The 25,294-nt window shown below is 38.9% G+C and overlaps 1 long non-coding RNA gene across 2 annotated transcripts; it reads right to left on the reverse strand.

The window, feature by feature from the left end:
- Positions 1–12,750: 12,750 nt before the first annotated feature.
- On the reverse strand, positions 12,751–25,012 carry LOC115590953 (uncharacterized). 2 transcript variants are annotated; one of them, XR_003985865.1, is made up of 3 exons: positions 24,722–25,012; positions 22,150–22,215; positions 12,751–13,084 (listed from the first exon to the last, which is right to left on the reverse strand). It is a non-coding gene; the product is annotated as an uncharacterized LOC115590953 (long non-coding RNA). The 2 variants fall into 2 exon arrangements; XR_003985864.1 differs by lacking the exon at positions 22,150–22,215 and having other exon boundaries at positions 24,722–25,008.
- Positions 25,013–25,294: the final 282 nt, after the last annotated feature.

Genomic DNA, 25,294 nt, shown 5'->3' on the forward strand with positions numbered 1-25,294 from the left:
TTACCTTATATTAGGTTGGAGAGATACTAGAGTAAAACATAATGTTATGAGGTGTTTGAGATATTTTATTCCATTAGTCAGAGACGGTTGGAAGTTAATCCAACATTTACAACAGAAACCTGAGCAATATTTGACCAAACATATATAAGTTCAATTTGCTTTGAATTCACATTATATAGCTGTATTTATTTATTTTATTTATTGAGTTAGTTATCTGTTTATAGTGGCCTTGTCTGTTCTTGCTTTACCTAGTTGTTTGAGGGATCATTTTGCAAGTAAATGAGGAATAAAATGCTGTTCTTATTTTCTGATTGATGACTGATTTAAGTAATAGTAAGTAAAGTACTAATCAACAGATTTGATCATTCAACCGAAAGGTTGTGAGCTGCAGCTCGGGATTAGACTGTGGTTTAACCTACTCCACTAATGTGATGATATTTTAGAAAGAATACACCCAGTCTGCATGGAAATGCTGGAAACTCCTAAATCCAGACTCCAGCTGCTTGATGACAAATGCCAAAGATGATGTTCTGGTGATTTAACTTGTTTGTTTCACACTTGAGGCAGCAAAAAATCCTCTTTTATTACAATCAGTCTTCAAGTCTTCTGCTTTAAATAAGGTTACTTTCTTGAAGCAGAAATCTTTGTACATCCTCAACCCAAAACAAAATAGATGAAGTTTCAGTTGTAAGGCAATATTCACAGATAGATGGCCACAAGGGCACCATGACAGAAAGAGATCGCATTTTAATACTCAAGTGATGGAAATTGCAAACAAGGCTTTTGAAGTGCTTCACTTTCTTGCTGTTACAAACAGCCTTCAGGAAGTAGTGCAAAAATCAAAGCTTCCATGCCATTACCAGGGCTGCAACAATAATATTCATGATAGATAAGTCTGTCAGTTATATCCTTAATGAATTACTCATTTTGTTTATCTTTGGTAATCATTAGTCCAGGATCGAAAACCTTAAGATAGTCATTTCATTTTCAAGTCATGACAGTATGATAAAATTGTAGTGAGAGGAAAAAGGATATAAAATGTACAAAGCTCTTCGATGCCCACCGTAATTCTGGGAAGTGTAAGTAAAAGTGTAGTAAGATAGGAAGAGTGGCTGCTTGACAAATTGCTCTATCTGAAATGAAACAGCCATATCCTGACACATAAAATAGCAAATAAGTGAGAAAAAACAGATAGAAACCAGTGAAGAAGACTAAAGGGTGGGACAACTCCCACACAGTTATAAGTAGCCAAACACAACCCCACACACCAGCTGATGGACTCAAACATGCACAGAACCTGTGAAACACGTCAAAACTGCTAAAAGATCCAGAGCAGAGAAGAGGAGACGAGAAAAAGGAACAACATCGTCATTGCCTATGTTGCGGGAACATCTGAGAAACTCAGGAGGATCTTTAATAAACATCATACCCTTCACTTTAAACCCACCAACACACTGAGGCAGAAACTTGTCCACCAAAACAAGACACGCAGACATATACAGAGTAATGTAGCTTATGCTGTCCGTTGCAGCCAGGAATGCACAGATTTGTACAATAGGGACACAAAACAACCTCTCTGTAAACGAATGGCACAACACAGGAAGGCCAACTCCTCAAGTCAAAACTCTGCTGTCCACTTAAATCCCTAAAGACTCTGTAAGGACACTCCCACACAGAGTTAAAGGGTCCACCTCAGTACGTGGGACTCATTCGGTGCTAGGTAAGATACTGGGTCAACCCTCAAACAGCATAGTTAATGAATGGAATGCTGTTTAGTAGCAGACTGTCAGTTCTTACAAATCACAGTGCATGACTGCACCAGAAAAAGCAATCCACCTTCCACATGAATTTAACGAGACTCCTAATTTCGCCATGATAATTTGTTTTATTGGCCATATTGCACTATTTTATAGTGAAAAAAGGTTAAAGGTAAACGTGAAGAGTGTTGGTACAGCCACCTCTTAAAGCATGACTGAATTCTTCCCACTGAATACCAGTGTTTTCATACCCAGCACGTGTGTATACATTTTTAGGGATACACTGATTATTGGTGTTACGACCCTCTAAAAGCGGCTTTGCAACCCTGGACCATTTATTGTGGCCGTTATTCAGCATTTTTTTGACAATCAGTATTTGTGGGGTTTTTTTTGTCCAGTTGCCAATAAAATAAATTAATTTTGGAATGCAGAATCCTCTCTCTGTCTGTAGTCACCGCTCTGTGGTATTAATCAATGTGCCATCCTACAACACTGAATCATCTGAAAAGTAATTAACTGTCAAATATATGTCAAGGAGTAGAAGCAGAAATACTCAAGTAAGGTGCATCAAAATTTGATTCAAGTAGAGTACTTGAGTAAACTGTACTCAGTTACATTCCATCACTGGTTATTCCAAATTTTTAAAGGAGATTTAATTTTTTTCGGCTTCAGATATTTATTATCGGTCTCCTTGGTAACAAATAATCAGAAACCGTATCAGCCCTGAGAAAATCATCTGAGTCGATCGCTATACTGTACCTTAATGTAGTATAGTTTGAAAGTATTGATTTTTAAAATGATATAAATAAATATTCTGAGACTTAATTACAACCTTAATTACTGTTAAAACCTTAATTACAACCAGCGTCACTCTTTTGTCTTCCACTTTTGTCTTCCAAGTTTACGTCTGTGATGCAGGAGAGAGTGAAACAGGAAGTACGGATTTATACAGTAAGATTAGGAGAATGGACAAACAAACGAATACTCTGGACAGATTGCCAGCTAATCACACCTGTAGACAAGAAGTCCGAGCACCACAGAGCACCTGTGCTCCCTGCATGCAAACAGTTCCAAAGAAGACTTCTTTGAAAGGAAATGTGCTCAAACCTTATTTGGTTAATGCAGCTTATACAAATGTACCAAGGTCCACAGTCCAATGTTTGTGTGTGGGAGGTTTGCTTTGACCTCAAGCACAGTGACCATGTTCTGAAACAGACGGATGTACAAAGCCATAGTTGAACCTCATCTGCATTTTTAGCCACATGTGAATTCCGAATGCTGAAGGTTTTTGAGTGGTCGGAGTCTGCTGCCAATTTGTGCCGTCCTAAAATGTCTCGCACTGAATTAATGTCCTATTCCCTCACAGTTTTGGTCAGCCAAAAATTGTCTGTTGTCATTCCCATGTCACGGATGGAATTGTACATTTTAAGGAGGGTTTTCTGAGAAGTCAGGGTCAAGACTTGTCACCCAGTGGAATTAAATTGAAAATTATGCTGTAGTCGGTCACAGCATAAAGAGCTTAGAAGATACGTCCATCTAATCTTATGAATTGTATTCCTTTTTAATTTGCTAATGCACAAACCACACATGCAGATTTATTCTTAAATGTGGCATTAGAATAAAATATTTCAAAATATTACAGAAGTCAACAAAAAATATATGTATATGTAATACACCGTATCATTATGGTGCGTTCCATTGTATTATATAGAGAGTGTTGAATATTCTCACACTCTGACACCTGTCTTGAGGTCTTTATGCAGACCATTGTCCAGGTGAAAATCCTCTGTTGTAACAGACAAGTGTAACATGAAAACAGACAGTGTTAGGTTTAGCAAGAGAACTGAGAATGCAGAGCACAGTCTCAGTGGCTTGAAGACCAATGTAGGATTTTACTGCCAAAAAGAGAGGTATAAAGTGAGAGGGTGACGACGGAGGGTGGATGGGCTGAGTGGAGCTGGACAGGGAGAGAAGAGAGTGGCAGGCAGGCGAGACTAGGGGTTGATGTGCTGAGCATAGACTGTGGCTTGCGGAGAGTTGGGCAGGCAGGCAGAAGTATAGGAGAATATAAACACTATACTAAGTCGGCCCTTAGAGCTCCATAACAAAACTGGCTGCAGAAACAAATTGGTGAAGTGTGGCTTAATGACCAGGGCTTAACTACTGCTAGGATGATAAGCTAATGGATGGCAGGTGTTTAAGCAACCACGCTGCATGCAGGTGATCAGTTACTTAGGCAGCCCAGAGGGAGAGAGACGAATAGAAGGGAGGACAGACACCACCAGGGAAGGGGAAAAACACACAGGGTAGGACTGGAGTTTGAACAAACCAAATGATCAATGTGTTGGTATGTGTTGAGTGACATATGGCAGCTTGCTAATTTGTAAGAAATGTTTCAAGGCCCCTAATACGAAATGTGTCACTCCTAAATTTGTAATGTTTTCATCTGTTGATATTCAAAAGCAGGATTTTTGGTCGTGTGTGGTGTGTGGTCATATGAATCACATTTGTGAATGAAAATTTTAGCAGAATACATATCAAAAATGTGCACCTTCTCCTGAACAAATGGCATTCATCTGGTTAAAATTAGCGATTTATGACAAGTTTGCCTTGTTAGGAGAGTTAAACACAACTTGGAGCACCAGTACAATCAAACTTGAAAACAGAAAACAGTGAGAGAATGTGCCTGCATTAAGCTCATTGTCCCTAAATTACATTGAAATCCAGTCTGTCTGTCAATGATTTCCAACCCAATAGATAATTGTGGTATTGTCCTTCAAAAGGAACTGGTGGGTTTCAGCATGAATTATGTGGTATGGATTCCAATGATTCTAAGTCTGTTTGTCTCTTCAACTTTTGATGCTGTTGAAACAACTCGTAATTTCAAGGTGATATCCAAATCTTTCTGTATGTTTTACAGCCAGACTATTTAAGTGCCTATTATCATGAAGGAGGCTGTTTGGCAACAAAATAAAGGGATTGATAACAGCTTTCCACGACATGCAGACACGCTGAGCAAGTAAGGTCAAATAAAGAATTTTCAAAACATCCACTGTGACTAGAGGTCACAGTGTGGGAGGTTGGTTTTTCTATTCACAGAGACTTGACTTTGGAATCTGGCCTCCCTAATGACTTCAATCATGCAATACTGTTGTTTTCTCAGCAAAGAATTAACCACATGAATCATGTGAGAGAGTATACTGTCATTTATTGTTCTTAAGAGGAAAGATGTCTGTGTCTGTGGTCACAAAAACATTAACTCGAGCTGTTTTGTAGTTTTGGATGATAAGAGCTTTGTATGTGAATTTAGAACAGGACATTTTCAAAATTGTCATCACTGCTCCAACTCACGTCCATTTAATAATGACCATTTTGCACCATTGGAAGAATCTGATGTATCATTTTGAAACACAAGGTATGAATAGAAATGAGTCATTCACTAATCTGCACATTTCCAGGTGGCACTCTGATGAGAGATGGAAGTAGTGAGGCAACTATGCGAGTAACACACTCTGCTTAATTAACAACTAATGCCAAACTTTCTGTCTGTGTGCTAGTTGATGATTTACAGAAGTGTTAGATAACATAAAATGAAATGGCCCATAATTTGGAACGTGCTACTCGATCACTGAGGCTGGGTTTTACAAATGTCCTCCTGGGTGCCTTTTAAATGTATTACTTTCAGAAGCAGAAGTTCAGATAGAAAGAACTTTTGTTCATCTTTGCCAGAGGCACACAACACATTGTATCTGATATTAAACAGCTGGCAAATGGACTGTACTTAAATTAATATGGTCACAGAATCACTATTCATCACGCTCTAGTGATTGTATAACGATATGCCTGTTGAGCACCAGACAGCTGATTCTCCCTGATGGTGAGTGACACACTCAGCTCTAAACTCCACTCTGCACTCTCAGTGACTCTGACATTGAGTTATAGCTGCTGTGACCACAGGTAAATAATGCATAGTAAGAACAACAAGTCCTCCAAATGATATCAAAATATGTAATCTATCCATGCCCTCCAGTGCAACAGAGGGCATGGATTCATCCTTTCGGGTCTGACACCACATTTTACCCGGTGACATCACTGTATGATAATTAGAACCATTTTCTTTGGAATTTAGAAACATGATACACTGTCATGGTTAAGGTTTGGATAAGTTTAGAGAAAGAATGGTGATTTGCTGACACTGTCACAATAATAAATACTTGGTAAGGCTATGAAATAAAATTTTTGTCATGGGTAAAAGAAAGCATCAACTGAAGGAAACAAACAGCAGTTTGAGGCTGTTCCACTCAAAAATAAACACGTCTTTCAGCATTTCCTAAAATGACTAATGCTCTTGAATAGAAGTTTTATAACTTCAGATTAACTTTATTTTATCAGTCACTGACGTGTGTACCATTTCCATGCCTTGGGCTGGAAAGATTCAGTAACTGTCTCTTTGAAAATGTGTTTGTTTGAATTGTCTTCACCTATTCAGGTTAATATACAAGTTTAACTCGCCAACGTTTGTGACAGTTATGTTTTGTTGTTGCGGGGCAACAAAAAGCCAAACAGCTGTAGCATGGCAAGTTCCTGTCAGGTTTGCGCAGTTTCACCAGAGTGTTGTTGTTTATTGTGTCCCAAGTTTTCGCTGCTGCTGCTAAAATTGAATTTCCCTCCCGGATAAGTAAATTACTTGTCTATTATTTCAGAGAGGGGAAAATGGATGTTCTTGATCAAAGTTGTTGCTTCACAGGCAGATTGAAACAAAGGCACTGGATCAAAAACAGCAGCCGTGCTCCAACAACAAACCGATCTTTTACATCATCCCTATTTAAGTGCCATTCTCTGCAGTGTTAACAATCACACGTAAACACCACATCACTACATAACATTCATTTTAGATGATTTATTGATCCAATGATAATTTGATTGAAAGGTTTTCAAACAGATTTATGCATTTTACAAGACAATAGTAGGCTGAATATACACAGTGACACGATAACAATTACAAATGCATTTTAGACAGGCAGGTGAACAGGAGCTTATACAATAGAGCATGGGTATTCATTCAAAATTCAAAATTTCCTGAAGTGAAGGTCCAGAACCTCATAATGTCTGACTTGCATTATGATTCAGTGCCATATGCAGTAGCCTTTATTGGAGCAGTCTAGTTGTGTAAACATCTGTATGTAGTCAACTGACGGTCAAATTAAATCAAGTACAGTTCTATATTTTCTTCTAGATTTTATATGTATTTCAGCAATATTATCAGTTTTCACATTGAACTGCAGGGCCTGTAAATAAGTACTTCAGTAATAAATAAGTGCTCTTTTCTAATTGCATGTAAAATAAGGGTTGCATGTTGAAATAGAATAGGCTACACAGCAGCTTCTGAAATACCATTTCACATCTTTCTCAACCAACTGCGTATGTTCCAGCCAATCTTAACGCCTTACTCCCCTAATTTCTCTTGTCCAGTTAGAGAAGTGAGCTTCAGCCAGGATTTGAATCCTCATACACGTGTGTAGGTGTTCAATGTGAGCCTGGAAACTATATTTTGTTTAAATAATGTTCACAGTGGAGAAGGCTGCTCCATCTTTGGTGCCCTAAATTCGGATTTGAGTGGGTAGGTTTGCTTAGAAGACTTGTGCTTCGTCTCTCAGAGGCACTTCACATTGCTAATTTTAATAATCGGCAGTGTTATAGAACACGAGACAACTGATTTTAATCTGCCCATGAGAAGAATAAATGTGGTGGAGTCGATTCTCGATTAAAAGCCCTGTTTTTGTTATCCACTTCCCACTTTTAAGAGCACAGCATGTGAAATACCAGTTATGTTGTCTGTGCCAGGACCGCGCTCTGCCAGTTGTTGACTTCTGAGATAGAGGATCTGAAATAATTGATAAAGGAAGTCGAAATCTTATCTTGCTAGTCGATTATCCCTCTGCTTTTTGTAGGTGTTGCTTTCATATGCTGACTAACAGTCAACCTCAGCATTAACTGAAAACAATACAACACATTTTCACAATTTCCTCCTAATGGTTTCTTTCTGTACATCTGTACAATAAAGACTGGGCATCATGCTTTATTTCGTATCCCCACACTCTGCAAATGGTTGTCTAACTAACATTTTCCCCTTAAGAATTCCTGACCACGCCCTAGAGTCCAAGCTATCACAATCTAATCTCAAGCCTCAAAGTTTTGTCTCTGTCTGGCAGTCTGCAGCCAAGTTAGAAGCCCAATTGTGTTATTACATTTCCTCCTGCCAAGAGGGTGTAATGGCTCCCAGGAGCATTTATTCCTGAAATTACCTCTGCTGCTATTAAAGCAAGAGCATAGTACGCCGACTCATTTTATAGACGGATTGTGTGATTGAATTTAAGATGTGAGTTTCGATTATTAGAGAGCTGGCTTGACCATGCAGGTCATGTGTTCCATTTCAGAAACACAAAAATGTCAAGTATTTGGTCAAATTCCTTCTGATCAACTGGCATTATTTTCATACAAGGAGTCAAACTGAATAGTACATTGCCATTTGAAGGCTGAAGTGATTACCCAGGTATAATGACTGACTTCTTATTTACCTGAACTTTTAATGAAAGTTTTGAGTAGTGTGTTCAACCTAACATCATGAGGCCATAAGATGCACAAAATGAGTTCCTGCAAAAGATTGAATACATTATGCAAGAAGCCTGTTTGTCAATAGCGATGACAAGGAAGTTTTTTATTGCCACGTAGCAAGAAAAGACTCGATATATCTGTCTACAGTTGACAGGAGCATTGATCAAAACCAATGACTCAGCAATTATTTCACAGTGTGCTGAGGCTCCTAGCCTGCAGGACATTTTCCAGTCTGTGGTCTCTTATTGAACCTGCAGAACTGCTCAACCAGGAAGGATATTAATGTAGTGTGAGTGACCATGTTGTAAGACCTTGTGTTTGTAATATATGGAATATACAATATAACACAATCAAGTTTAATAACACCACAAACTACAGCCTCAGAATTGATCACAGAGTTGAATCAGCACATGCCCAGCACAGTCTAAACAACATCATTATAAAGGACTCGGTGTTCTTTAAACGAGGGAGTGTCAAACATTGACTGAAAGATGCAAGATTTTTTTCAACTTTGCGAAACAGATAAATCATGCAGTGACTGATCAGGTGTGCAGCAATTGTTCACTCAGCTACTTTACACGATTTGTTTTGTAAGAATGAGTACAATGCCATGAAGGCCTTGACATGCCAGCCAACACTGGGCTGTGAAAAAGAGGGAGATTTACAAGGGTGTGAGAGTAAATTAACTCACAGGAAAGTTTTTTTTTTAAAGAGTGTCAAATAAAATTGAAAAATTTCCCATCGCAAAAGTAGCAACACTACAGTCTACGAAGTGGTGGCGAAGAAGGAGCAAGTGAGACAGGAGGCAAATGTTAACAAAGGGGAAAGTCAAGTCACAGTGTCACACATGTCACTGTTGAAAAATGAGTTTCATGATGTGACATTATGGCTAAGTTTTGGCTAGGTCTTGGCACAAAAACTACTCGGTTAGCTAAAGGAAATGGGCCTGGTTTGGATTATTATCAGTACTTTATTAAAGTTAAGGCAACACCGTAGTTTAGGCTAAAATGTCATCAAGGTTAGAGGAACTAACCATTATGCGTGTTATAATAAACATGCGGTTAATGATCATTGAATAGATGACATTGAATTTTGGTTTGACAGTCCGATGTGAAGTTGACCTTTTTGACTATCTATTAATCTGTGCCTCCTCCTAACGTAGACTTTGTTGACCTTAAAGTGTTGTCCTTGTCATTAAAGGTGGGATGACCTGGGAATAATCCACTATTTTACTCACTCATTCCTCCTGTAATTAAAAGGGAAATTTAAGTGCCTCAGACAGACTACTTAAATGGGTTTTCTTAATGGATTTCCAATATTCAATTAGATGCATTTGCCTTCCCTCACTTTAATTCACCTGAAATGGTTTTTTGGGAATTTATAAGTAAACTTTTCCTTCAGTGGTTTTCAGATATTTTTCAGTGTTTCTGTTCAGTTTCTTATTTCCAGATGCTCTGTAATCAGTCTTTTTATCTCGATGATTGTATAGTTATTTATAGAACTAGTTGTTTACAGCATCGGTCATTCATGTAGTTCATAAAACCTGAATTATACGGTTTAATTCTGCCAAAACACGACAATCAAGCTGTAGCTGAAGAGCCCTATTATGTGAAGATTACTGTTTTGTAGTAGTGAAATCAAGCAACACAGACTAAATCACACTGTCAAGAGCTGTTAGTACAGATTTAGTAGAGTGTGTGGCAGAGGTGATGCCTTGTCTTCTGTAGCACTGGAGTGGAGCTAATGGAGATGAGAAACTGGTATATAACTGTATATTTTGTATTTTTCATCCAGTAAGCTGAGTTTTTATCCATGCTAAAATGGTTTATTTCAGTTTAAACTCACCTCAGTTGATATAATGGAATCATTAGAAGACAAAAATGATTGTTTGATTGCACACTCCAATGGGCTGTGCTGAATAATTCATACTCTGAAGTTTTATTCACATTGTTGACAGAAAGCTTTGTATTTGATGACCGATGAATGACACCCAACAATAAACTATCATTCTTCAGAATTTCTCACAGTTATCTAAGGATCGATATAACCACAATAACAAATAACATTTGTTTTCCACTTTCATATTATTATGATACATTTCTAAAGTTTTTACAAAAAACTACATATACTGTATATTATTTATTTGCTTGGGGTTCAAGATTCCTGACAAATTTGATTGATGGTTGATGAATTTATTTTTTATCATTTGTATTCAAATTGAGGATTTTTCTATTTTTCTAGGTTGATAACCTCATATGATACGGCAAGAGGTATCCTCGGCTTCATTATAAAGCCTCAGTAGAAGCTTTGAATGTAAGAACAATCATATTCCCTCCTATCTCAATTCCTATTAGATCTATTGTCAATGCACAGTACAAGCACCAAACAAAGCAGTGACAGACACTGAAGCTCGACATACAGAAACACAAATTTCTTCAATTCCACTTCAGATTTAAAAATAGCACTGTACTGCCATCAGTGTTTGACTTATAACAGCAATGAGTAGTTTGCCTCAAAGATGTAATGTACCAAAATCTGTTAAACAAAAACATCTCCAACATTACCCCAACAGGCCTGTTCTAATCTTTTCTATTTTCCTTTTATACATCCCCTCCCTTGTCCTCTTTTTCCTGTTAACAAAAAATGTCACACTTTATCATCGCCACATCGTCAGTTCAATAGATATAAAAGTCACATATCAAAACCTTTATTTCCTTTTAGTTCAAGGATCTGATGCAGTGTCCTGATAAAAACAGAGGAAGTCAGGGAGCTTCTCACAGCTGAACGAAAATAATTGTGCGCCTCATAATTTTAGGTTGTGGCATTTTGAGCCTGGCGGAGATGCATTACTGCTGGGGAAAATTGATTAATCAACGGAGAGAATAATAAACCTTTACTGGCTTGCTCCTTCTTTTGTCTTGTTGCAGATGGAAGACTCAAGTGAAGTAGTGTTAATTTATTGTTTTCGCCTTATTTAAAGAGCTTCTATCCTTTGATGCACCACCAGTTCTCACCATATCTGCTGGAGCATGTGAAGCAATAATCAGGATACAGTGAGATACTTTTATAGTCCTGTGCTGCAGGTTTGTTGTTCCCCGTCTAAAGGAATATAAATGTACAGTAGATTTCCAGCCATTAACCAGTTTACAGTGATTGATGTAGTCAGGCCATACGGACAAAATATAGCATTCAGGACATGCAGCTCAAGGTTATATAGGCCAGGCTTTTGAAAGGATGCAGCTGCTGCTTAGCATGGTACTGTGAAATAAAGAGAGCAACCTGGCTCTGCTCGTGACTGGACTTCTAAACTTCAGTGTGTTTTTCTGTGTCCTCTGAAGGAATATTGCCTTTGTTGAAGGGTCTGAACAAGGAGTAAAGTCAAGAAAGTTTGTGAAAATAAAAGAAACAGAACAAAGTGTGGCCATCTCATCCAAATTTCACAGCCATATATTGTTTTATTTTCCTCTATCATAAAAGATTCACAGCTAGTCTACACCATGTCTCAGTGAAAGAACCCCTAATCCAATTACTCCCTCTGAATTTAAAGCTCTAAAGCACAGTTTGAATAGTGTCTGGACATCCCTGTGGGGCCCTTGGTGATCTGAAGGCTTGGAATCCATTAGCTAGATATTATAGTGAAATAGATGAGAATGCATTTTCAGACTGCAATAACTCTTTGAGGATGATAGCCAAATGGCACAGAGCCATTTTGTCTGCCACAGTCACCTTGAAGTCTTCCCTTATTTAAAACCATCAGGATGTGCCCTGATTATCAGTACATAAAACATAATTGTCGTGGGATGAGCTTGATGGACAGATGTAGGGCCAAGGAGAAATAACACATTATTTTGTTCCTCTTACCTGTCATGATTTCAACTAATGGCATAATTGGCTTCACACAGAGTATTTTTTAGTCTGGCCTGTAGATGTCTTGTAAAAGTTATTTTACTACTTTTTATCTTTTACTGTTACTTAATTGTTTTAGCTATGCCATACAATTTAACAAGTGTTCAGATTATATATCCTATGAATTTGTGACTTTTAATGATCCCTCAACTTTCCCTCAATGTATCTGTATTTGTACAAGCATTAGATGACTGCCGTGACATTCTGTAGCTTCATTCAGTGTCCCCAGAGGATGAATTGGTAAAAAGTTTGATCCCTGTTCTACAACCCTCAGTTGTACTTTGTTGGCGTACTTGAACAATACGCTAAGTTGAAGAAGAAAGTTAGCTAAGCTTAAGGAGCATTTTAACCAAAAACTCAGTATGGCTGATTTTATTGTCGACCTATTTTTTTTCAGCAGCTGCAACAACAATGAATAAGGCATCTGGTTCAGAGGCTGCTCAGAGGGTTCAAGAATTGAAGAGGGCTGGCAGGGGTTTTACCAAGAGCCTTTTTATTTTTGATTTACCACTTTTTCATGTCTGACAGACTATAAAAGGAAAGGAAAAAATTCTCCCGCTTCACTCGTCAGCAGGGGCGGCTGGCTGCGTAAATTCCTTTAATCCTTTCCCAAAGCAGGTGAGATACTCAGGAGAGAAATGGAGTAGAAAAGCTTCTGGTACAGCCCACCATGTTGTCAGGTCAATGGCCCTTTGAAAAGGCCAGGTGACTGAAGTTCCATGCAGCTTGTTATCTCTTCATGCTCAGTGAGCGCTGGTGGTCATTGAGTGAAGCCAAAGAGCCAAGAAGCTGTCAGCGAGGGTCAGCTGTGACACAAAACAGACACATAAGTCATTCCTGTGGTTCAGCTCCAAAGCAGCTTTTTAAGCCAGTGTCACACACTGGACACAGTGTTTAAAATCTGTTTCAGTGCAACATTACGGCAAATATCACTCATAACTGTTACAACATGTATGACTCTATAGGGGGAAGAAAGGATGATTACACAACTACCTAAGTTACAAAAGATATTGAAACAGGACTTCCTTGAAATAATTTGTACCATATTAATTGAAAGATATACAGAAACACAAATAGAAGGTAGGGGGCGTATCAAAGAACAAAACACCACAGAAGCTGAACTACTTAGAGAGAACAATTCAAGACTAGAATAAAACATTTAGAGCAAAGGAAACTTAATGACTCTGACTCAGCCCCCAAACACAGAGGAGGTCACTCACCTCTAATTTATTGTATTTGACTTAAATGAAACTGTGAAGCAAAAAGCAGTACCACAGTCTTACCCAGAGAACACAGGTGGGGCATGTTTGTATCATAACCACTTGGTACCTGGACATCTGTTTTCTCTCACAGCTAGTTCTCAGAAAGGAACATCACAAATAGACAGAAACAAGAGTAAAGTGTATTTGGTATAATTACACAAAGAGGGTAATTTCAAAGAACAGGCGGGTTCAGTTATTGTCCTGAAACTTTCAAGTAAACATGACTGCTTGAATGAACCAGGGTCAGGACCTTGGACAGCTCCCTCTTTGCTGACGGTAGCAGGATCAGATGCAAAGAAAAGATGAAAAAGAGATTCAGATTTTTCTAGAGGCATTTCGCGTGATCTGGACATAATTTTAGTTTCATACATTCTCTCTGAGATTGTTGCCTAATTTATGGCCAGATGGTTCTGTTACAATTGGTAGTAATAGTTGAACCCAGAAGCGGAAAACAAGGCAGGGAGTCGTGTAGCAAGGAAATGTATTGAAGCTTCACAGGGAGTATGCAGGTGTGAGGAGTGACAGGCTCTGGCCAGAGAATCCGCTGGAGAAGAAGAGGTGGAGAAGTAGCTCACAGTGGCGCTGGTGGAAAGCGTGGCGTGTGGAGCTCAGGGGAACTCAGGGAAAAGTTGTTAGCTGCAGAGGTGCTGAAAGCTGGGTAATTGGAAACGTAGCGGCTGGTAGAAGAAACAAGAGCGCTGAAGGCAAAAGAGTGAAAAGTATGTTAGAATCCACAGGGCAAAATACGAGAAAACAATCAAAGAGATTAGCACAAGCAGGGGCCATGCACCACAATGTACTGAAGAAATCAGCTGGCAGCATGTAGAGTGAAGACAAGGGCTTTTCAGCAACCTGCTTCAACAAGCACAGAAACAAAAACACCACAATAAATGGCGATTGTATGGACCCAGTAGTAACCTGAATATTGTCATTCAATTCATTATATTGTAACGACTTGGCATTACAGTTATGAGACTGCTATGTAACTTCGCATATCAATCATTTTTGTACATTGTACATTTTGGAGGATATTACAAGGTCTATTATGTGTCTCTCACTGTAGCAGTGATGCTGATAGATATTGTGTACAGTTAGTAAAGTACTAACTTCTTGCTCCAGGAAAGAACAAGGAGCAGCTCTGGCTTCTACCCTCATGAAGAAATGACTAGGCCTGCAGAGCTGTAAGATCCTACGGTATAAAGCATTGAACCGAGTGACGGTCACAAGTACGTCTAAAGTGGCTGAAGATCTCAGTTAGTTGTACTTTGTAAACCGTGTGTCCTGTTAAAACTACATGGCTGGCTGATGAACATGTTTTTCCCTGCAGTCCATGTTTCTGCTATATGACAATACAAAATCATTAGTTTTGTACCCAATTCAAGTTGGCGGGGCACTTAACCTGAAGTTAGCCAGCTCGGTTGGCAATCCAGGTATTTTCATAGCCAGGAAGACGAGCATCACTGGCTTCTAAACACACACTGAGCTGCTTTCATAGGAATGCACTGGGCTCTGCCTCCGACACCTTCCTTCTTTACATGCCGCCACTAGATGTTGGTAACACGGCATTGCTTCGTGCAGTGGAATTTAGCCTGTTTGACATTAACTTGTCGATGGTCATTCCTACCTGATTTACATCAGTGGGTTAGGATTAACAGTGATGACAACTACTCCCACTCCCTACACTATTTACATCCTCCAAGAGTCATAAATTGCATGTGTGTTTAACTGCCATTTAATTTTTTAAGTAACCATTAATTAGATTCTTTACTGTGCAGCTTTTGTTTATGTTCGTCAGCAGCTGTGATCGTTCACTGCAGATGTTTAACTTTAGCCGTGATTGACTTATTAATTCTCCGTGCCTCCCACAGACTTGCATAATAACTCTAATTAAGATAATTATACTGACAACATTTTCCTAGAACTCAAAGCTCAATTCGAGTCATTTCGAGACAATCACTTCAACACGTTGTTTGACATTTGAGTAGTTACCTTCTTGTCCGCCTCATCGGGTCACGCCTCGTGTTGCCACTTAACAGCACATTTTAGAAAGGATTATACATCAACAATAATTAAAAGAACAGTTATTACTAACATTCACTCACAGAATAAAACCTCTGAAAGAACAAATATCTTGTTGAATATTTAATGATCACAGTTGACGCTTAGACGGTATTATTATGCTGTAGTCTACTGAGTTGGACAATGTTATTAAAAAGTACAATTAGGCATCTTAAGTCAAACCTGAAGAACATCTTGGCAGCCAGTGTAGTTTAAATAAAATGCTGTGATAGCTAACTGTGCTTATTTTCTGGAGCCAGTAGGAGTTTTAGTGTATTGCTTTAAGAGCTCAATTCAAGAAGGCGGATGTTTGCCAACATGGGGGCTCGAACCCTGCTCCTCTTGTTGAAGGATTGTTAAATTACTTTCCTCCCCTCCCTGCTGTCACGGAGGAATGTTGGCAATTGTTCAAACAGTGAATTACTATACTGCACAGCTTCTGAGAGCAACTTGGAGCTTGCATGAAATGTGGAAAGGAAAAAATCTGAAATCTAATGCTGTCTGCATTTACTGTAAGAGCCTCAGCCACGAGGAGGAGAAACACGAGGACGTGCTGTCTAAATTGAAATGTAACGAGATAGGCCGATGTGTGTGACAGCGCAGATGGAGAGTGACAGGTCAGAGAAAACAGCTGTGTAAACATGATAACTCATCACTCTTTCAGAGGAACAAATGGTTTGTCATCATTTTGCTGAGAGCACCATTTTTGGTTCTAACCTTCATACAGCAGAGGAGGATGCTTGTTATTTAAAACATCCTAGTTCAATTCCCAGTGTAGTGCATCAGCTGTTCATAGGCTTCACAGTCGCTGGCTAATTTCCTGTTCAACTGGATTGCTGTTGAAGCTCCCTCCACCACCCTACCCTCCTCCTTATGTGGTGTTTTTGGCTTTGTTGAGTTAACTAAGATTTATGTTCATGTATGTTATTACAGGCTTTTATCTCAGATTCTTTGACAACTCCCCAAAACAAGAGTGCCTTTCTGCCAAACTGTAAAACAGTTTCCGTACACCAATTTCAATGTTTGTTTACGAAAACTTCCAGGTAAAAGACCCCTGCACCATGCACTAGTTTACACACAATATAATTATCTTTTCTCATGATTGTATATATATATATATATATATATATATATATATATATATATATATATATATATATTCAGCTACATCTAATCTCTATGTTAGAATTAAGTTGGGTGGAGCAATCCATTTTAATTCAGTGATGTGTAATCTTTCTCTTAGTAAACACTCAACATTATAACAAGGTTACATTCAAACAACCTGCCCCTTTTTTAGTTCCCTGACAGACACACTGATATCAGATGTGTCTGATATCTGAGGGGAGGAATAAAGAGAATATCTTTTGTAGGTATCAACAAAGGATCATGTAATCATTATTCTCCCATGAGACAACGTGTGCAGACCTTGTATCTCCTTTCTCAGAATAGCAGTTATTTATATTTAAACAGCTACAAACCAGTCAGAGCTGCCAAGAACACGTTGGCTTCGGTCTGACATAAATCTCCGCCTGAAGACGGTAAATGAGCAGAAGTTGTTTAGCAGAGAGGAAGTGTTACTCATTCACTTCTCAAGCCAGCATGGGGATAGAAATCATCAATCATCTGAAAGCTGACACACTACTGTGACCCTTGAGTACACATGTGGGACTGGACAAAAACGTTAAAACTTAACAGCTGTTCAATCTGTGTATTTCATTCTCAGTCACAGAAGAATTTTGATCTTTGTGGGTAGATGGTTCAATAAAGTAATCAAACAATTTTACTGCATAGATTTTATGAGTCCAAACCTTTCAGTGGACACAAAAATACCTGCATGCCGCTAATGCCCTGATGTCACAAAATGACAGGCTGCTTTCTAATTACCACACAGGGAGAGAAGTCATGGTTCACAGCCAGCAGCATCCTGGCTTAGACTCACTGCTTGTTAGCTAATCGGTTTGGGTAAGCAACTGAAAGAGAAGTACTCTGTCGTGCTGTGGTTTCTATGGAAATCCTCCCAGAGAATTATCTTCTATGCACACCCGTGGTGCTTCTGACAAAAACAGCTGCAACCCGCAGTTAATGCTATTTCCCCTCATTTGCAGCATGTTCTTTTTGTGATTACCCTGAATGGATCATTGTTGCTGAAAATGGATTCCTTATCTTCAGATCAAGCTGCAGCATCTGCAGCTCTTTCAGCAGTCTGGAAAAGTCTGTCAACAGGGAATGTTAGACAGTTTCAAGTTGGGGCTGATATTCCCCAGAGCAGGAAAATTACACAGTGAATGTTCCCTTTTTACTGCAGTAAGATAAGCACTATCGTTGTAGCGCCATTTACTGACATTCATCTACACAGTCACTCGATACTATCCTACAGTCAGCTTACCTGACTTGGGCTTTAATTGAGTATGTTTGTACTTTGTTGGACTTGAGCCCTGCGTAGCAACTCTGTTTGCCCTGGCAACAAATGTTATGAAGACGCTGTTCAGCCTGCGAGATGCTGAACGCTTTGCAGCTCATCCAAGCACACAGATGTGTGCTGGCTTTTCACATGGAGTTGGGATTTAATGGAGCAGCTACAGTGATAAATCAATAAAGGTTGGTATAGAAACTATGCAGCCAAGTTGTAATAAAAGGGCCGTTGCACATCAAAGTTAACCGCCGTGCTGAACAGAGGCCAAGCTTGGTTTTTGATTACAGCCGTTAGGTATAAGGCTGTTAGTGACTCATGTGTTTCAGTAAATCATAAACCAATTACATTAAAACAGACGGCCGGTTCGGTGCATGGAGGCCGTTGGCTTTGATTATTGTGTTACCATTTGTGGTGGACCGCTGTTGCTCCAGCCTCAACAATCTCATCATGTCAGAGCCTGTCACTGTAGTTGCATGAAAGCTAAGATCAATACTAAGCGAGTCTTTACTAAATAAATAAATAAGTAAATAAATAAATAAATAAATAAGAAACACTGTAATTACCCCTTGTACAATAGATTTTATATAATGGGGTTTTAATGGCATTTGAGAACAGACGACTTGACAATCAACCACGCAAAACAATTTCGAATTACACATTGTACACTCATAGAACCACAAAAAATCAAAAATGGACCGTAAAGAACCGTCTCTTCCCTGATTGTCTGTAGATGTCAACATTTGGAGGTATCACATTTTCTATCTCAGTTTACAGTGACTCAGTAAAAGGTCTCATGCTCCTGACCCGAGACCGGACTGAATTGCAATGAGGCTATACTGGACTGAATGGAAGCTAATTTGCTTAGCTTGCACATGCCAACTAGATAATTGCAGAATGTGCTGTATGATAAAAGGCTGCTTTGATTGGTGAATATGGATCGGATCACCTCCAATACAAGTGAAGTGTCCACGGGTGTGTTTGTGTACAGCTTCTCCAGGCTCACTGATGCATCTAGAATTCTGTTTAATACCATTAACAAAGCTGTTTATTCTCCATTCCTGCTCCCGATTATTCTCTCGGAGACTGTGATAAAGTCCTTTAATTTTCTACATTAATGATGTTTGGGACCTAGGGGCCACAAGGCCTGGCTTTCTGCAATTTAATTTCAATGCATTTGCATCATTAACTTCGTTTCCTGTTTCTTAGTTATCATCGCCACAAAACAACTGAAAGAGGTCAGGCCCTTCTGGACTTACATCAGACATCACAACGGACTTCACAGTGAAGAAATAAAACTAGAGTGATGACTTTTGCACGCCCCTCAAAAGTAAACCTGTTTCCACCTTTGTCTTCAATTCAGTTTATCACAATGACTTATTTCATGTAGAGAACATGGTTATATATGCAAATATACAATGTTACATTTCTCTCCATTTCGCCTGCACCCTTTTTTGTAAGGGCCATCTTTTCATCAGTGAAATTCTTCTTTAGGTAGCTTTTCTTCTTTTCTCTGTTTTATATCGCCACCTCTGACATGGTCGTCTTTGTCCCCATCACTTCTTAAAAGTATCATTTGTGAACATTTTTGAAAATAGCTTACACCAAGCAATGTTAACTGACGAATGAGAACAGACGCTTTGCTCTCCATCAGTGCTACAGTAACTGGCTGCTGAACTGTTATCACTGATTAGATAATAGATGTGATCAGCATATACTGGAATATCCACATCCATAATCCCACATATGCATACCATAATTAATCTATTGTGTCCATTACATTGCCTGAAATTGCAGATGCTGAAGTTAAAAAAGGTTGCCTCTGTTAGTTTTGCTTTACACTGTTACCTGTTCTTCCCCTCTTGCTGCTTACATTATACACATACCAGGTTCTTGCTTCCTTCTTTTAGATTACTTGCATTTCAAAAACATTTGATTGAGTTGTAAGGGGTTAACTCCATTGATTGTAGACATCAAAGTCTGCTAACAGTTCTTGAGGTAGTACTACATATTGTATGACGTTTGATGTTTCCTGGCTCCAGAGGGAGCTTTAATTACCTCGACAAATTACTAAGCACTTATGATAACAATCTCTCTGGTTCTAATGAAACGATCCTGGTCCTATTAAAAAAATTCATTGTGAGGATGACGCTGTTAGTGAAGAGTGACGGTTAAACAGTGTCAGCTCTGCTTCTGAGAAGTGTGAAACTGATTTCCCAAACAGCTGAGTGTTCCGTTCATCAGGCCATTTTGACAGTTTCACTCTTTGCCTTTAAGTTTGTGAACCTTCATTGGTTTCCTCTCTATGTTAACTGTATACTGTACTAACACAAAACCCCATGTCACAACGTTCACTAACTGCTTAGTTAAAGATGTGCTGGGCTCGAGCACATGCTGCAGATCCATAATCAATCCTGCCTCTAATGACTGTGAATGTTGTGGTGATTAGAGCTTTTTCCCCAGAAACAAAGCTGCACCCCCAGCATATGGAGTTACTGCAGCCCAGAGAAGCTTGAGCTCCTGTTTAAACAAATTAGCCAAAGGCAAAACCTTGAATATTTTACAGCTCGCTGCACAGACGTGTTCATAAAATCATCCATATCAATGTTCCTGAGCCTGAGCTGGTCTGCACTTTCTACCAGATGGCTACAATCAGTCAAAGCCACACCAGATGAATTTAGAGACTGTTTTATTGGCTTAACTGATGGGGATAATGGCTGTTTTTGCTTAGTAATAGGTCCCTGCTAATGCTGCAGTTATTTATAGAGGAAGGATTTCTATAAACTGGAAGTCTGTGAGCAAACATGTTTTTATACTGTTTCGCTTTTATTGATCTTAACAGTGTACATTACAGTTGCTTGAACAAACTGAGTAGATGGTGCGTTTACACTGGCTGTGGATCAGCTTTTCATTTCATTTGGCTTCAGGATGTTTTACAGCATGCTTTTGACATAAAGACAACCGCTGGCCGGAGAAGGCTTCAACATCTGCACGCATTTCTATTTTTACATAATTTGCACTTTTGAAAATTAACTGCACCAATCTTCAAAACCTGTGTAAATGTAGCATCAAAAATATTGGAGGAGATGCAGAATTTCTGATGCAGCATATCTTACTCATAATCTGATTCAAACAATCACTGACACTGTTTACCTTTCTTCACGGACATTGCAACCTGATGTATTTCACATTTAGGATCATGTTATGGCCTTTTGCTTGTTTGATTCCATTAAGGGTTAGTAGTGTAAATTAATAATTGATGATGAGCAAGTACTTGGCTGAAACAAATATAGTACAGATCAGATTAAGGATACCCAACCTGAACCCGTCAGGAGCCGATGGGACCCCGGCTGTGCCAGGTTTGGTAAAATGACATCCGGGTTCAAATTTGGTTCCATTATGTCAATTGACATGGTGCATTCAAGTTCTCTGACTGAAAATAAAGTGAATTAGTGATTTGAAGTGATAACTGATAATAAGTGATGGACCTACTTACTTTCAAGGCTTAAGTAGAGTTTGGAAGGGAAATGTGGCCCGAGTCCCACTCTGCTAGACAATGCATTCTTAAAGAGTATCATCAGAATGAAATGTGTCAATATTAGGCATGTGCATCTATCCCCTACATAAAGAGCCTTGATACAATTCAGGGTCGATACATTTTTAATAAGGAACGATTTGGTGCAATCCGATCCGCAATCCAGCTCTTACCATTTGTTTAATGTAGTCATTCATTTTTCCATTAGAAATTAAAATGAGCCATTTCCATAAAACTGGTGAGAGTCTTGCTTTGACCTTTGACCTTAAAAGAGATTGGAGACACTGTGCAGACTAAGCAGCCACGCTTCAGTCAACTGATTATTTATTTAAGATCGGGCCATCGACCGGTTCGTAGTACAGATTTAGATCGATCCAGGGCCTACACATTCATAACTTGCATCTTCAATGACAAAAGATGATTTTTTAAATGCATCATCTGTCAACATGCATGTAACAATGGTCAACATCAGCCTTGACACAAAAAATACTGTAGACGGTAGAGCATGTGTCAGTATGATGACTGATGGTGATAATGACTGCAACGCCTTCTTGTGCCTTCAGAGTCATCAGTTTTATGGTTCAGAGGTCACAGTGTCAGTGTTACCTGCGAGCAGAGGCTGACAGTACAACAGGTCATGGCTGACAGAAAGGAATTAATGGTAATGAGATCCTGCCAGAGAAAAACAGATAATTAGGTGTCATGTTATCCTTGTGAATAAGTGACTGGCTAATTGAGACGAGGAACATTGAAAGTAAAGTAGTAAGTAAAGCCTGCTCAGTCACAGCAATATGCAAAATGGAATCCAAACAGGAACCTTATTACACAAGACATTTATTTATTAAAGAATAGAGGGAATTACTTACTTTAATGCAACAAATTAATTACTTTATAAGCACTACTGAAGTCCAGCAATCAAATATCATATCAGCAGTTTCACCACTTCAGAAGCAAACAGATCTAAATTTCCATTAAACAAAATGTAGACACTTCTTTATCAATTTCTGATTGTTGGCTTCAGTTTGTCAAGGCCAATCAGCTAAATTTAGATGACTAAGCGACAAATCATGAGAGTAATGGCACTACTTTGTGTGTTTTTGTGCCAAAATATCGTTTTGTTCTAAAGTCGGGGACAATGACAGATGTGCTGATTGATTTTGTCACTGAGATTTTGCATCAGCAAAGATGGCGAAACAAATTTGCTGACTGATGGGTATCATTTACCCACTCACCGCACCGCTGGTCAATAAAAACACAAGACATGAGTATCTGAGTGTTCCAAAATAGTGATCTTAAAAGTGACTTTTATATTCTCAGAAATCATTGTTTTAAATTAAGACTGTGGAGATTTTTTATGACTAAAGCTTTTGTGAGATCATAAACTAGTTGAAGATAAATCTCACTGACTGACTGAATACAGAGAACAGTTATATTTATTTTTTAATTCGCAGAGTTAATTTTCAACCTAGCCAGCTTTAATGGATCTGATGTATTTGGCATGGAGCATAAGGACATCGTTAATCATCCCAACACTTTAATCTTTAGCTGAAAAGAGTTTCACTGACTTAAACATGAAAAATTTGATCTTCATAAGTGGATAATCATAAACAGAGTTTATGGTTTTTGGGCGATGATGTGTCTCCAGAGGATAACAGACTGGCGTTTCAGTTAAACAAACATTTCTAAAAGGCAAAGCTGCTTCGCCTGATGTAATCATGGAGTTAGACCTGAATAAACTGAGACAAACTACTGCAGAAAAGTCCATCCCAATTCTTGGCCATGGCTTTAATTGGAAGCTAAGTTAACTTGTGAAATGGCATCAGCATCAACCCTAAACCTGATCATCATGTGGTGGTGTTGGTGAGGATGTCTTCCTGAGGAGTAGGGACTGTTTTGCAGGTGCAGGTAATTGACCTGAAAGCACGTTGGTTAGCAGTTGGTTCGTGGATGAGTCAGACAAGAAGGAGTGGTACCTCATGGCTCACTTAATCTGTTTGTGTGAAAGTTCTCTAGACACCAGGAGGAGGCTATATTCTGTGATATTACCCTGCAATATGAGAGAATAGTCAAATATAATAGCTTAGAGCAGACCTATTCTGCTGACAGTCCATGGGCCAAATGCAGCCATGTAGCACCCTCATTTCAGCCCCTTGATCATTTTGTTAGTAGGCTTAATTAGTCCATTCATTAGTTATGTCTGCTGCTAAACACAAAAGAAAACTTTTCAGGAATCAAACTGGCAACCTTCTTCCATTATTAAAAGGTGCATTGTTTTTTTCTTTGAAAACTAGTAACATAACAAAAGTTGATATTGTTTTAGCACATGTAAATCCTGAGTTTTACAGATCAGACAGGAAATGTAAAAGTTCAGCCCCTTGGTACCTCACTTCTAAAACAGTATTGAACAGGCCTGGCTTAGAGGAAGAAATGGATGGAAAGGAGTAAAAGATCCATAATGCATTTTTCCGTTGATAGCTACAGTACGAAGCTTTATTGAAAAAGCTTTTCCTTTTTATTTGTTAGCTTTTATTCAGGGCTTCAGTTTGATTTAATGTATTCATTAAAACACACACCTGACTTCTCTAATTAAATTAGGAAACATTTGAGATATAAAAAGAAGAGTGAGATCTACTCTTGGGAATGTTCCCTGCTGCCACAACAGTATTTTTTTTTTTTTAATTAATGGGAATAACATTTAACAAGACTTTAAAGTGTGCCGCCACACTATTAGCTCTGTGAGACCATCTGTTTTGGTGTCTACCAACTCATGAGGGAATTATTTGGCTCTATATGGTGTCTATATCCACCAGTTAATCCTTAAAGGCTAACGCCACCAATTTTACCCATTTAAAGCGAAACTCTCGCGAAACTCTCGCAACTGAGGCTTTATTTGGGATTGAATATGAGTCAAACCTTCGTGTGAAAGCATAATTACGACGAAAGAGGCACTTTTAAGATTTACCGTAGTTTCGGTTTTGGGCACGTTAATTTTGAACGGGAGTGCATGGGGCAAGACATGCTAGCATCAAAATCGCTATTTTTAGAACACTAAAAAGGCTTGACACAACATGAAACTTTGCTCGTAGCATCACTAGGGTTTCTACTTATGAACAAGAGCATTGAGAACATTGTTTGTGTACACAGAATTTATGAAAAAGAAGGTTTTTGAACTACTCACGTTAGCTGCTTCACCTCCTGCCCGTCGCTGTCATGGCAGGCAAAACGTGTCGATCCCCGAGTGCGTCCTGACAGGCACATTTGAGGAGCGGTTCACCATTACTCTCCTGCCTGTCAGGGCGAGAGTTTCGCTTTAAGTGTGCTTCAGGTATTTGGGAGTACTACTGTGAACAAGTAGCATGAAGTACTGTTGTGGCTCCAGAGGAAGCTGCTTTTAATCTGATAATTTTCCTCCAGTGATGTCACTCAGTAGCTCATTTACATAGCGACTAGTGTATGCACCAAGCTCCAAGGTATATCTCGCTCAGCAGCTCAACAGAGACACAGCCAGTAACCAATTTCAACCCAGAGGATAAAAGAAAAACTAATATAGCAGGTGTAGAAATTAGACACGTGAGGCATGTTAACACAAGCATGTGAGAAAATATCATCATTCAGTTCACGCATGAACAGCAGCATAAATGGAACAGGTGGAACGGGGGCGTCTGCTGGTGCCCCGGGTACATTCAGCCTTTCAACTCAGGCCAAACCGTGAGTAATTGATTATCATAGGAGCTCCTTCAAACGGAAGCAA

Source organism: Sparus aurata, chromosome 11 (genome assembly GCF_900880675.1).
Source record: "Sparus aurata chromosome 11, fSpaAur1.1, whole genome shotgun sequence".
NCBI lineage: Eukaryota > Metazoa > Chordata > Actinopteri > Spariformes > Sparidae > Sparus > Sparus aurata.